At 34.8% G+C, this 15,368-nt stretch overlaps 1 non-coding gene across 1 annotated transcript; it reads left to right on the top strand.

Moving 5' to 3' along the window:
• Positions 1–12,617: 12,617 nt before the first annotated feature.
• LOC121206633 (small nucleolar RNA R71) lies at positions 12,618–12,723 on the top strand. The gene has a single exon (XR_005901700.1). It is a non-coding gene; the product is annotated as a small nucleolar RNA R71 (small nucleolar RNA).
• The last annotated feature ends 2,645 nt before the right edge of the window (positions 12,724–15,368 follow it).

The following is a 15,368-nucleotide window of genomic DNA, read 5'->3' as shown; positions in this document are numbered from 1 at the left end:
TTCATGTTTCGGGAGTTGGTCCTGAAGTCCTACCGATGGCTTTGTTCCAGTATTTGTTGCGGATACTCATTAGCCTGTGTGAGCAGCATCATGTAGCTACATTCTGACCGTCAGCTTGTGTGAGTAGACCCATTTATGGCTCGAGTGAGCAATGATGAAAAGGAATGGTTTTGACCATATGTTTAGCACACTTTGTGTGAGCTTTCCCACGTATCTGAAATTATTTCTAAGTGGTTCAATGGGCATGAAAAGGGAAGGAACGATAAGTATTCAAATAACTTATATCATGAAAACTATGAAAATGAATAAAAAGGAAATGTTAAATAAAAGTATGTCTATGTTCATGAAATTGATGATTTTAAGTGAGGTTATTCATGTTTAGTGACTTATCTTATGTGAGTTCAAGTGAATTGTGAATTGATGCACTAACATGTGCTGTTGATGATGCTTAGGCTTGTGCCAAGCTATTGGTTGGATTGTATTATGTTTAATTTTAAAGTTATGCATTGAAATGATAAGTGTCCAAATGGAAGTATGCTTATGTTCATGAAAGGGTGGTAAGAATCAAAGTATGTATTTTCTAATGAAATGATTTATCATGTGGTTGATGTTTATACTTATGTCTTGTATTATGCAAATGAAATAGGTAAGAAAAGGTAATGAAGCGGTAAGTTCAAAGTTGAGATGTAATATGATGAAAATGGGATTGATGAGTTGAATGATGTACTTATATATGAGAAATTTAAGTATGCTATGGATGAATTTACCTAGTTCATGAACAAATATAATAATTAGTGAATTGATGATGTTATTTAAGTTTATGTTAAGTAAATGAAATGGAAAAAAAGTAAATGGAGTGGTACATAGTTTATGAAAGGTTAATGATTGTGTAATAAGTTTTATAAATCATATGATATTAGAAATGAAATATATATGTGATATTGATGGACTTACTCATTTGTGAGTTGATAATTATGGTTTGATAAATCTTGTAGCATTGGTATAAGTATACATTTACCTATAAATTTCATTATTGAATTGAAATGTTATGCTTAAGTTTATACGAGCTTACTAAGCATTCATTGCTTACGTAGTCATTGTTCTCTTATTTTTCAAATTATAGGAAGCTCGACCTATTTGGAAGCTCGTCGGAGATTTATCACACTATCCAGTGATTATATCGGTAGCTTTGATATGTTGGTGAAGGTTATAATGGCATGTATAGATGGACTTATTTTTAAAGATTAGTTGAATGTTAGTTGATGAGTTCGACATGCACATGTCATTTTTATTGATGTAACCTTGGTACTTTAGGTGCCTTGTTGATGTGTGTTATTTTGGCAATGTGTTAATGCATGATTGTATGGCCAAAGTCGTATGTGATGAATAGACCTCAACATGGTCAATATATGGTATGCTTTGGAAAGGTTTTGAATTAGATATACATGATGGAAATATGGTATATCTATATATGTTGGTTGTTTGGTATTATTTGGAAATGTTTGGATTTGTGGTACTTATGGTATTTTTGATGTCTTGATGGTTGATGTTTATATGGTCAAATTGATGCATGGTTTTATGACCAAGTTGGCAAGTGTTGGAATGTTTGCAATGTGATCAATTAGGGTATGCTTTGATATGGAATTTAGTTAAGTATGTTTGGATGAAATATGACCAGTTAAACACAAAGATAGGTATTAATACTTGGTTGTGATTGAGGTGTCTATATGGTATATTGGTTGTATGGTTAAATGGTCTATTAATTTGGTCTTATTATGCATGATTTGGGTATGTTTTCAGGTCTTAATTATATGTGCAAGTTGCTTGTAGGTGCATGTTTGAATGGGTGAAAGAAATGGCTTGATTTTGGCCATTTTCTTGTCTACACGGCCTAAGACACGGGCATGTGTCTTAGCCGTGTGTAACAAACGGCCATCCGACACAACCGTGTGTCCATGGTAGGTTTTAAAGGTTACATTTTGAAAGTTACACGACCAGGCACACGGGTGTGTGAGGCCATTTTGAGTGTTACATGGCCTGGCACACACGCATGTGGCTTGGCCGTGTGACCCAAGTCAGAGGGTTACACGGGCACATGCACGGGCCAGGACACGACCATGTGTCCCTATTTCAATTGTTACATGGCCTGAGACAGGGTGTGTGCCTTAGCTGTGTGAGTCACATGGCCTGGCCACACGGCCATGTGATCCCTGCAGTGTGAATCTTTCTAATTTTTTCCTCAATGTTTCAAATGTTTCTGATTTAGTCTCGAATCATTTCTATAGTGTTTCTAAGCTTTGAGGGTGCAAACAAGGGATGATATGCATGTGTATGAATGAATTATACAATGACTAATGAAATGTTTGGAAATGAATGTTTTAAGTTATTTTTTTACGGCAATGCTCTGTAACCTTATTCTGGCGACGGATACGGATTAGGTGTGTTACACTTAGCGAACAATTATTTTTTGTATAAAGCCTGCAAACAATTCTTAAGTGTTGGGCATGCTCTGTCTCATCTCGTGAATAGATTAGAACACCATCAATGAATACAACAACAAATCTATCTAAATACGGTATGAATATTCTATTCATCAAACCCATAAACACAGTAGGTGCATTGGTCAAACCAAATGGCATAACAAGAAACTCATAATGTCCGTACCTAGTTCTAAACGCAGTGTTTGGCACATCTAAGTCTTTAACCCATAGCTGGTAATATCCAAAATGAAGATCGATCTTTAAGAATACTATCACATCTCTCAACTGGTCAAATAAATCATCGATACGTGGCAATGGATACTTGTTCTTGATCATGACTTTTTTGAGCTACTGTAATCAATACATAATCCCATTGACCCATCTTTTTTCTTAACAAACAATATAGGAGCACCCCAAGGAGAAAACCTGGGCCAAGCAAAGCCCCTATCTGTCAACTCTTGCAAATGTTCTTTCAACTCTTTTAATTCTGTACATGCCATTCTATACGGATCTATCGATATCGATGATGTTACCGACATTAATTCAATAGCAAACCCAACCTCTCAGATTAGTGGTAACCCTGGAAATTCTTCTAGAAATAAATCTGTGAACTCACATACAATTGGAACTGGTTCTAACTTTAATTCTGAAACTCTAGAATCGAATATATAAGTGAGATATGCTTTACAACCCTTTGTAACATATTTTCGTGCCGTTATAGCTAAAATAACATTAGATGTACTATCCATTCTATTTGATTTAATTCGGATCCTTTCACCATCTTGACATTTTAAAATGATAAGATTTCATATACAGTTCATAGTAGCATCATGCAGAGTTAATCAGTCCATACCCAGAATTAAATCAAACTCATCAAAGGGTTATAACATCAAATGAGCCAGAAAGTTACAACCCCGAATCATCAAATAATAGTTTTTACAGACTGTATCAACTAATATATACTGACCTAAAGGGTTCATTACTTTAACAACAAATTCAGTAGGCTCAAATGGTATTTTCTTATCTGACACTAAAGTTGTGCATACATATGATTGCGTTGACCCCTAGTCAATCAAAGCATTACATTAGTATCAAAGATAGAAAATACACCGGTGATCACATCAGGTGCTGAACCTTCCTCTCGAGCATGAACCGCATAAGCCCTAGCTAGTGCTCGTGCCTCATAACGAACAACAAAATCTTTCATTCCAATTTGACTGTTACCCATATTTCAAGTGTTCCGGGGTGGTCTCCCTCTAGCAGTAGTGTTACCCGAATGAGTATTTTGAGCCTTTTCTTTATCAGACCTTTCTGGGTAATCTCTAAGATAATGATCATAAGAACATCATTTAAAACACAACCCATATTTCAATCTCCATTCACTGAAGTGTCACATATTACATTGTTGACATTCAGGCTTGTTCATCCTAACATTACCCACACTCGCTACAGAAGTTGAAACAACCCGATTTTAGCTAAATCAGAGCAATGGTTTCAGAACCACAAATTCAAGGTTAGAAAATTATTTTAAAATTATTTTTGATGCTTACAGCATGTGATTATATATGGTGAGTTTCGTGAAATAATTTTATCGTTTAGATGCTTAATTTGAGAAAAGGACTAAATCGCGTAAAATGAAAAAGTGGCATGCTATAAGTTAAAAGTTTCTAATTGCTATGACTTATTAAATTAAAGGTCCTTATGTTGATATTAGACCATTAATAGTGGATTTTGACATAAATGACCATCCATTATATGTTATTTTATGTTTTTATTAAAGGTTAATAATGTAAATTAGCTAATAAGTTATATTAAATAAAATTAAACATAAAATTTCCTTTATCATCCACCACTGAATGTAGAGAAAAGAAATAGGCATTGAAGCTTCATTAAGCTCGGCCCTTGCATGATTTATTAGGTATGTGTTTTGTGTTTAGTTTTTGATGATTTTTACGTTTTTGTGATTGTTGCTTTAAGTACTAGCCAGCCCGTACCTCCGTTTCTAAAACTGTTAAAGAATTCAATAGTTGTCATTTTTGAAAGTGTGTGTAATTTGATTATTGAGGATGGTTAATGAATATTTTTTGATAGTTTTACATGTTTGGTAAAGGGATTTTTTATGAAAATGCCTAAATAGGATTAAATTGTAAAAAGTGTAAATTGAGGGGTTAAATTGTGAAATAAATGAAAGTTTTAGGCTGCTAGGGACCTACATGAAATTAGGCTAGGCTTGGGTGTAATGATATTGTATGAATTTTTTAAATAGGGACTAAATTGTAAAAATGTAGAACTTTAGGGGCTAAAGTGTAAAAATGCCCAAATATGTGTTTGTGGACTAAATTGATTTTTTTGATGAATAAAACAGTTAATTTTTAATGTATATAGATCAAGAAAGAAAGAAATTAGATTTAGATCGGGGAAAATTGAAGGTTATCAAATAGTCGATCCAGTCCCTCTATTCCGACTACGAGGTAAGTTCATATGCAAATAAATGTCTTTAAATTGAATTATATATGTTTCATTATCATTGAATTTCTATGAATGTGTAACGAGCAAAATATGAGCAAGAATCGATGAAGATACAATATCCAAAAGTCTCGCACGAACCTTAGGAATAGTACAGGATACGAATGTCATGACATTAGGTTATCGAGATGTGATTACATGTAAGACCATGTCTGGGACATTGGCATTGTATTGTGATTACGTGTAAGACCATGTTTGGGACATTGGCATCATTATTTGATTTCGTGTAAGACCCTGTCTGGGACAGTGGCATCGATATGTGATCAAATGTAAGGCCATATCTGGGATATGGCATTGTATGAGTTTATGTGATTTCAAAGTTCCTTAACGATTTAAAAGTATCCTTAATGATTTTGAATGGTTCAACGGGCAAAGTCAAGTCGAGAAAGAATGTGTGAATGAGTTAAGTAACTCAGGTACATACAAGATTCATACATGTATTGAAAAGGGAAGTATTTGAGGAATTCAATTATGATATTGAATATGTGTACAATGAGAAAGGTTTGTGAACTTGTATGTGTTAAGCTATGCTTAGCATATTTGAATTGATATGCAAATATTCATATGATGACTTTATTTGTATATGGCTTACTAAGCTTTTAAAGCTTACTTTGTGTGTTCTTTCCCTGTTTTATAGATTATCAAGGCTAGCTCAGAAATCGGGGATCATCAGGAATATCGTCACACTATCGATCACATTGTTGGTACATTTGGTGCTTTGTATATATGGTATATGGCATGTATAGGCTAGTGTCATCTTGGTATGTTCTGAGTTATGATTTTAGCCATGAGATTTGGCTTGTAAATGGTGGTGTGCATTTGCCCATATAAGTTGGCTTAATTCCTAAGTTTGATAAGTGATTTATGATGCATATAATGTCTTATGTTTCGGTAAGATTAATATGGATTCATGTGTTTGCTAGATGAGTAATTGATTTGGTTAGTTATCAATGATGTGTCATGGTTGAGAAATGGCATATTGTGTATTTGTATATTGATGATAGAATGGTATGTTATAAGGCAAAAAATGGTTAGTAAGATGGTGAGAAAATGCTTATAGAAGTTAAGGTTATGACTTGTTTTTTGCCATATGAAATGAATATGATTGGAGTAGTAAATGTGTATTGAATTGGCTAGTGTTATTATGGTATGAAATGTGCATGAGTTGATGATGTTTTGGATACCTATAAATGTATTGAAATGGTATAAAATGTCTTGTTGTAGGAAGGCATGAGAAGGGTAGGAAATGTGACTTTAATCAAGTTTATTTTCACTCCACACGGTCGAGCACACGGGCGTGTAACTTGACCATGTGTGACACATGGCCTTGGTACACAGCCGTTTGTCTCCTGGGGTACCCTTTTGAATTAAGTCAGTATACCCTACAAGTTTGGCACGGCCTAAACACACAGGCATGTCTATTGGCTGTGTGTGGCACATGGGCTGGCATATGGGCGTATGGCTGGCCGTGTGACCCAAGTCAGTAACCCCTCCAGATTTCCCACGGTCATGGCACACGGGCATGTCTCTGGCCGTGTGGTACAAGTCAGTATGTATGCCCTGTTTTCACACGGTCTAAGACAAAAGTGTGTCTGGTGGCCTTGTGAGGCATACAACCTGTTCACACAGGCGTGTGACCCCTGAATGCTTGAAAATTTTATAAGTTTCCCAAGTTTGCAAATGTTATCGGTATAATCCCGAACCACTTCTAAGCATGTTTTAAGGTCTTGTAGAGCCTTATAAGGCACATTGTGATTATATTTGATTGATGTTTATGTGAAAATGTATGATTTATGTTGTGATTGATCGTTAATGCCTCGTAACCCTATTCTGACTAAGAATACGGGTTAGGGGTGTTACAGAGGTAGCTTGAGTTTTCGAGCTTGAATGATGTTTTTCTTTATCTATTCCAGAATAACACACTGAAGCTGATGAACGCCCATGAAATTCTTTTGATTTCTTCGATGGAGATTCGAATGATTTTCCCATAGGTCGTTTTCCTGAATCACGAGCCTCCGAATATGCTTTTCTATTTGCCTTGCTAAGTTTCTCGACCTTGTGAGCTTTATCAACTAAAACTACAAATTCTTTTAACTCAAGAATCCTGACTAATAACTTAATATCTTTATTTAGGCCATCCTCAAACCGTGTACACATGATATCCTCAGATGGTATACACTCTCGAGCATATTTGCTGAGTCATACAAATTCTCTCTTATACTTAGCCACTATCATTCAACCCTATTTCAATTCAAGAAACTCTTTGTGTTTCTTATCGAGGAACCTCTAACTTGCATATTTCTTTTTAAACTTTGTCTGGAAGATTTCCCAATTTACACGATCCCTCGGTACGACCACGATCAAAGTGTTCCACCACTGATAAGTCAAATCTTTCAATAAAGAAGCAACACATTTCAAGTATTCAATAAGTGTACAAGACAATCCATCAAAAACCCTAATTGTGTTTTCTAACCAGAATTTCAGTCTTTCTAGATCATCTTTGACTGTACCCGGAACTCTTTAGCACCATACATTCAAATTTTATCATCCGGAGGCTTGTTCACTTGCATTGGTTCCAAACCTTGATGAACTACGGGGACTAATCGTGGTACGGGTGGGGGTGAAGGTCGTTGAGCCATTGGCTTCGTTCTCACAAACTTTGAATACCATTCGGACATCATCTGGAAGAAGGATTCTTTAGCCTCTCCTCCCCGGCCCTCATACTTGGGCCAACTACCACTAGAAGCTACCTTGTGAACAGAGGCTTGCGCATCACTTTCTACTTCATCGGAATTGGCTCGGTTTGATAATATTTTATCTATTTGAAAACATAGTTCAATTTGAGTCAATAATTACCACACTATCACAGGTTATATAATGGCATGTATTTCTAGACTCCGTACATGCTATGTTTAGTCTGAGAATCGATTAAATGTATCTTTAATACCACTAAATGTAACACCCCTAACCCGTATCTATCATCGAATTAGGGTTACGAAGCATTACCGTACAAATAGAACATTTAAACATAAATTTCATACACTACCATAAACATATCATAAGCCAATCATACATACACATTCTATCCCTAAATCGTGCCCTTACATCCTTAGAAATACTTTTAAAACAATTTGGGACCAAATTGAAAACATTTGGAAAGTCTAAGAATAGTTCACAAAAATTTAGAAACAGGGGTCACACGGCCATGTGCCCACACAGTTGAGACACAAGCCCGTGTCTCAGGCCGTGTAACCTTCAAACTAGGGACACACGACTGAGTCACACGCTCATGTCTCAGGCCATGTGGACTTAAATTTGCCTAAAATCAAGCCATTTCCTATACCATTTCACGCAAGAACATTTAGCTCTTTTGTGCACATTTTCAAGGCACAAAAAACCTGCCAAAACATACATACATTTTCCATTCCAAAAGTCCTAATGCAACTAACTAATATGTCATTCAAAGGCACCTCAAATGCACTCATCAAAACTTACATAAACATATCAACTTTACGTAATTTCAAACATCAATATCTAGTTTAATACTTTCCAAAACATACCATAACTTGACCATAATCATACCAATTCAAAACATACTATATGAGCCATTCAAAACATGCAACATAAGATAACCACAATAACAAACTAACAAGGCATCAAATGTTCCAACAAAGTTAACTTACACAACTTATACGTACTAAATCATCAACTAAATATCATTATAGGTCCACCTATACATGCCATTATAGCCTAGGCCAAAACATTCAAAAACTACCGATATTTATGTTGAATAGTGTGATAGATCTTCGACGAGCTTCCAAACCGATCGATCTTCTAATAATCTAGAAACATAGGAAAGAAACTACGTAAGCAATTAATGCTTAGTAAGCTCGTATGACTTAAACACAACTTACCATTTCATTTGCATAATGTAAATAGCATAAGCTTGGAATAATGCCTATACAACATCATCAAATACATAAGTTAGTGCATTTATGCATGGTTCAAATGAATTCATCCATAACAAGTAATCTTAGACATGTATTCACATCATTTAGATCACCATTCCTTTTCATAGGTTCATGATACATTTCATTTGAAAACTTACCATTTCATTTCATTTTCATACCCGTTGAACCACCTAGAATTACATTAGATACTCGAGAAAGCTCACACAAAGTGTGCCTTTACATAACTGTAACCTTTCCTTTACATCATTGCTCATACGAACTGTGCAATGGGTCTGCTCACACAAGTTATAGGTTGAAATGTAAGCTACATGATGTTTCTCACACGAGTTGTGGAGTATCCACAACAAATGCAGGACCTAAGCCATTGGTAGGACATTCAGGACCAGCACCCGAAACATGAAATCCCTAATGACATGTCATTTTTATCTTATGAATTCCTAAGGTTCAATTGGGACTCGATAACCATCATAGCATTGCTTTATTCACTCGTCAATCAATTTACATTATAAATAACATAATAACATACAATTTGAAATAGTGTTAATATAATAATTGTATCTATGAACTTACTTCGACAACTAGGGGCGTAAAAGATAAAACAAGCTATTCCAAAGCTTTTGTTTTGCCTCAATCTAGGTCTGTACATGCTTTATCTTGATCTAAATAGACAAATTTCAATCCATTTAATACCTCTAGTATTCAATTTAGTCCAAATTTAACATTTATGCAAAATTACTATTTTGCCCCTAACATTTTAACTTTTTTACAATTTAGTCCTTACACTAATAACTTAAAAAGTTAAACATTTTAATCATAATCTAGGTTAACTAAACATGAAAAAGACCTTGAAAGAACCCATATTTATCATATTTTCTCAATAAAACCCTAGAATTTATACCTTTAACAAATTAGTCCCAAATTTCAAATTTCATCAAAAATCACTTTGTAAAACATGTCTATTTATCAACAAAGATTCATAATCTACCATTTAACCTAAAGAACCATTCAAAAAGATTAATGGAATAACCCTCAATCTTTAGTAGTTTTACAAATTGACCCCCGAGCTAGCTAGATTAAGTTAAAATGACCTAAAAACATATAAATAATTAAAAAAGGGGGAAAACTACATACCATGCAAGTAAAACATTGCTTGGTTGAACCATATCTATTTATCCATTGAGGAATCGGTTGAGAAGAAAACAAATGGGAGGAAGATGATGATTTTAGCCTATTTATTTTTATCTTTATTTACCATTTTACCATTTTATCATTTAGAAACAATAAAAAATTCAATAAAACCTTGTCCATAACTATCCACTAATTCATTAAATGATCTAATTACCATTTAAGTCCATTAGATTTCCTTTCCATAGCCTCTTTCCTTTTTAACCATTAGAACTCAACTTTTACACTTTTTACGATTTAGTCCTTTTTTCTTAATTAATCATGCAAACATTAAAATTTCTTAACGAAATTTTAATACGACCCTACTAATTTTCCATAGACATTAAAATAATAACAAAATAATAATTTACTTGTCAGATTTGTGGTCCCAAAACCATTGTTCTGATTTCACTAAAAATGGGTTGCTACAGCTTGAACTCACAAGTAACAGAAGCCATAGACAGGCCAACCAGTAAGACAGGCCAACCAGTAAGTTTTCAAGGAAATGGGAGATTGTCCTAGAAAGACAGGCCAACCAGTAAGCGAACACCGAGTTATCAAACAAGTAGCCCAATTCGAATAACACCACCCTTTCAAGGGCATATCACTATCAGATCTCAAAAGAATCCTTTGGTAGGAGAGCCTTTCAAGTACCAGATGTCATGCAAAGCCACGTCCCAATGCTTTTGTCTCGAATCATGCATAAACTGGGATAAGAAATGAACCAAATATGCCAAATTGGTCTAGTCATTACCAAATAAATCAAACGAACCATTAACCATCGTACAACTATGGATCAAACAAAATTGTCTCTGTAGCATGTGCTAATTTATGATTTTGCTTTGTTGGATATCCTGTGGGCTTTTCCCCCAAAATACTTACATCCAAAATAATATCAAGTGCATATTTTCATTGACAAAGAAATAACCCAGAAGGGCTACGAGTTACCTCTATCCCCCAAATATATTTCAAATACCAAGATCCTTCATATGAAAGCAGAAACTCAGGTACGCGTTAAAAGTTTTCAAAGTAGTGGAATCGTTTTCAAAAAATAAGCAGATCATCAACATAAACCACCACATTAATACGTACATATCCCTTAGTGTATGAAAAGAGAGAATAATCAAAATATGATTGAAGAAATCCATACCCTTTTAGTGCAGTACAAAGCTTTTCAAACCAACACTGAGGAACCTGTTTCAACCCATACAAAGACTTGTGTAAATGATAAACCATTCCAGGCTTATCAGGAGCAAAACCAGGAGGAAGCTTCATGTAAACCTCTTCATCAAGATTACCATGCAGAAAGGCATTATGGACATCTATCCGATGTAACTCCCACTTTTTCAAAGTTATAATAGTTAAGAAAGCCTAAATAGTCACCCTTTATGCCTTAAGTGTGAAAGTTTCATTATATTCAATACCTTTTACCTGATGATTACCAAAAAAACAAGACAAGCTTTAATTCTTCCAATACTTCTATTGGAGTTATATTTAATCTTGTACACCCACTTACTACATAATACTTTCTTTCCAAGAGGAAGTATTTCCATAAACTAAGTTTCATTATCCTCCAGGGAACAAATCTCCTTTTGCATAGTGTCACACCATCTTGCATCCTTCATAGCATCTTTAAAAGACTTTGGCTTACCCTCTGTAGTAATAGCCGTATGAAGATTTTGGTGTTAGCTCACATAGTGCGTTAACTCTCCCTTAAGCCTCATTCGGCCCTTAAGGTCATAAAAGACTTAATTTGACATTTTATTGAATATAAATAAAAATAAGAAACTTAACTCAAACATAACGAAAATGCTTGTATTCAAGCTCTTTAAATTCAAAAACTAGTTTAATCTACTACACCAAATTACAACAGATCAAAAGGTTGTCCATTCAAGATTTGAGTCATCCACACATAGCTTGGACTTGTCAAAGATTCATCTTCAATATTTTCTTTTCCCCTCTAGTTGACCGAATTTCTGGTCACATGCAGCACGAACATTACCCACGAATCTTTATTGCAATGGTGAAGGTTGATAGTAAAGGTTTTGTCAGGTTTGTGCTTGATTTGTACCTCCTTGGTTTCTCCCTATTTGAGGTTTGGATGATCCCTCCAGCTGGGATTGTAGGCATTTGAATAGGGACCTCGACCCCTATTACCTATGTAACTCTCTTCTTCCAGTTGGTAATCAGAATGTGGCTTTGTTCTCGTTGGCTAGACAGTTGTCTCCTAATGGTTAAGGTTTTTTTGGATTTATTGATATCAGTCATCTTCATTCCCAACATATCTTTAGAGGCTTTGATTTGTATGAATACTTCATTAGGCCATATATAAGAATTCATAGCCATGTCGTCTATGATTTTGTAGGCTCATTCGTACGTGTGGAACATGATACAACATCTAGCCACTCCATCTAGCCTGGATTTGATGTTATCGTCAACATCATTATAAAATATTTGGATTTAGAGCCACACTTGCAGTCTATGCTATTGGCACCTCCTTAGCATCATCTTGAAGCATTCTCAAGCTTCGTATAAGGATTCACCTTCATATTGTTTAAAATAGGCGATTTCTTGCTTGAGCTGAATGGTTCTACTACACAGGAAAAATTTATAAAGAACTTTTTTCTCTAGATCATTTCACAAGGTAATGGAACCTGGTTCTAATGAGTCAAACCAATCGACTACATTATCACACAAAGAGAGCAAAAATAACCACAAATGCACAGCATCATCGGATACTCTATTGTATTTGAATGTGTCATAGAGTTGTAGAAACCGATTCAAGTGCTGGTTCACGTCTTCCACCATGTTCCCTTTGAATTGTAGCATGTTTTGGATCATCTGGATGGTTGGCATTTTTATCTCAAAATTGTTGGTTATGATATCTGGCCTTTTAATGCTACCTCGCACCATGTCTAGTGTAGGTAAGGCATACTCATGCAACATCCTTTAACCCATTGGAATTTCTTCCCAGATATTTCCTTGTTGATCTCATGGATCTTAAAACAACGAATTCTCTCGGCGTAAATTAATCAAAACAAGTGTATCGGTGCTCATTTACTAACGGATGCACTTGAGTATCTACTTCAAATCTAGATATGGCTCAATTAGGGTGTTAGAGCTTCGGGTCATAAACAACATAAGAAATTAAAAGAAATTAAATCACTAAAAAAAAATATAAAAAAATTAAATATCATATCTATAGGCTTTAACGTTCCTACTTATCTTATTAAATGTAAAGATATTTTCAAGTCTTAGTGTCGAAATCTCCCTGGCAACGACGCCAACAACTTAGCTGCTTATAAATGTGGCATCGTTTATAGTAAAAATATCACATCACAAATATAAAAAATGAAATTGGTGGTGTGATACGGGGTTGCGCGCGGACCAAGATCGAGTTGCCAAGTCACGAGAAACTCCTACGAAAACCCTAAACAATTAGATCTGAAACGAAACAGAAAATTAAAAGATTAGATTTTTGAATTTTCAGATCTGAAATAAAATCCCCAAATCAGCAAAGAATCAAATTGAGAATAGAAATAAGTGTTAGGGTTCTTGAAACCCTCAAGGAGATTGTGATTCTGCCCAATTGAACACCAAGATAGTTTTCCCCAAATTTCGACAATCTAATTTCACCCAAAAAGAGTATGGAAAAACCCTAGAAATTGGGGATTTTTGGGCTGATTCCTTAAGATAGAAAAAGGCTGAAAACACAATAAGAACAGAAAATAGATTAGATAATGATTCAGCACAAGTAGAAATAAAGAAAGAATTGACAGTAAGAAATTAAAAGATAAGTCCTAAGAAGCCTTGAAATCTCGAAAGATCTCACAACTCCCTTCAAACGGCTCTAATCTCCCCTCCAAAGAATATCAATGGCAAGAAGAAGGTTGAAGATGGCTCCCACAATCACAAGATTGTTAAAACAACTTCTAAAGAAAACTCAAGAGAAAAATCTTGGAGAAAACTCAAAGAAAATTCTGCTCTCAACAAATCTGAAATTTTAATAATAATGATAAGTGTTTAACAAGGTGGACAGCCATGCCTTTAAATAGGCCTTATAACTAGTCCTAATCTAATTAGAAAACTAAAATAAAAAAAACTCCTAATTATTTTAATATGGAAATTCGGTCAAAGGTCATTTTATCTGGGACTCTGGGCCTGAATATTGACATAAAAATTTAAACTAAGTAAATAAATAAATAAATAAATAAAAATAAAAATAAAACTTTACAACTTGGGCCACTTTGACAATTTGGCCTGATTTTCAACTAAGTATGGATGGATTTCTTGATTGGGCTGGGAATTTGCTTATTGGGCCTCGCCTTCAAGAATTTGGGCTTTTGTGACTCGTATCATTCCCCCCTTCCTCAAAAAGATCCGTCCTCGAATCTGAAAAATCAAATGAACTCGACTTTCCTCTATCGAACGGGACTAATGGCAATTGAGTCCACTGAAAAGAATAGCCATGAGATAGTAAATAGCAACGGAAACAAGCTTGTAGTCCAATCATAAGCATAACAGAACAGGTATAACGCATGTGAATGGACAGATTCAGATTACCATGCAAACAATCTAATTTACTCACCACTGCCTCGTCAAATATTTGAAACAAAGATGGACATGTTTTAAGGCATTCAGTCGTCTCACATTGTTCCCACAAACCATGAATAAATTGCGAGTAATAAATCAAATGGTAAACATAATCGTCACAAGTAGGTATTTGAAAAGATTCACGTGGTTCACAGAGTTGCATAATCATACCATGCATTAATCGACGGTCTATAGATTCACTCACACATGCATTATCAAAAACAAGAATCTTTTTATCAACCATCAAAACAGATAGATCATCAATAAATAAAATAGGACAGTCAAGCACGTTTTGATCTAAGTGTTCATCAACACGATCTTTATCACTATCTGAGGAGTACAAAAGTGTTTCAAAGGTTTCAAGCATCTTACCTCGATAAGCAGAAGAATAAGGGTCGATTTTACCTTTTTCATTTAAAATAAACCTTCGCTCATCGGGGGCATAGTGTAGTCGAATCTCCGTTGTTGAGTTAACCTTTGTCAAATGGAACTCAAACTTCATGTACAACCACATAAACTGTTTAAGGCACGAATATAAATTGAAAACAAATTTGGAAAATTTCGTTACCTTATTCTCCAAAACAGATTTGGACAAATTCGAGGATTTTACACAAGGTAAATCAAGAGAATAACA

Source organism: Gossypium hirsutum, chromosome A01, assembly GCF_007990345.1.
Source record: "Gossypium hirsutum isolate 1008001.06 chromosome A01, Gossypium_hirsutum_v2.1, whole genome shotgun sequence".
Classification (NCBI taxonomy): domain Eukaryota; kingdom Viridiplantae; phylum Streptophyta; class Magnoliopsida; order Malvales; family Malvaceae; genus Gossypium; species Gossypium hirsutum.
This window is presented reverse-complemented; position numbering and strand designations above follow the sequence as displayed.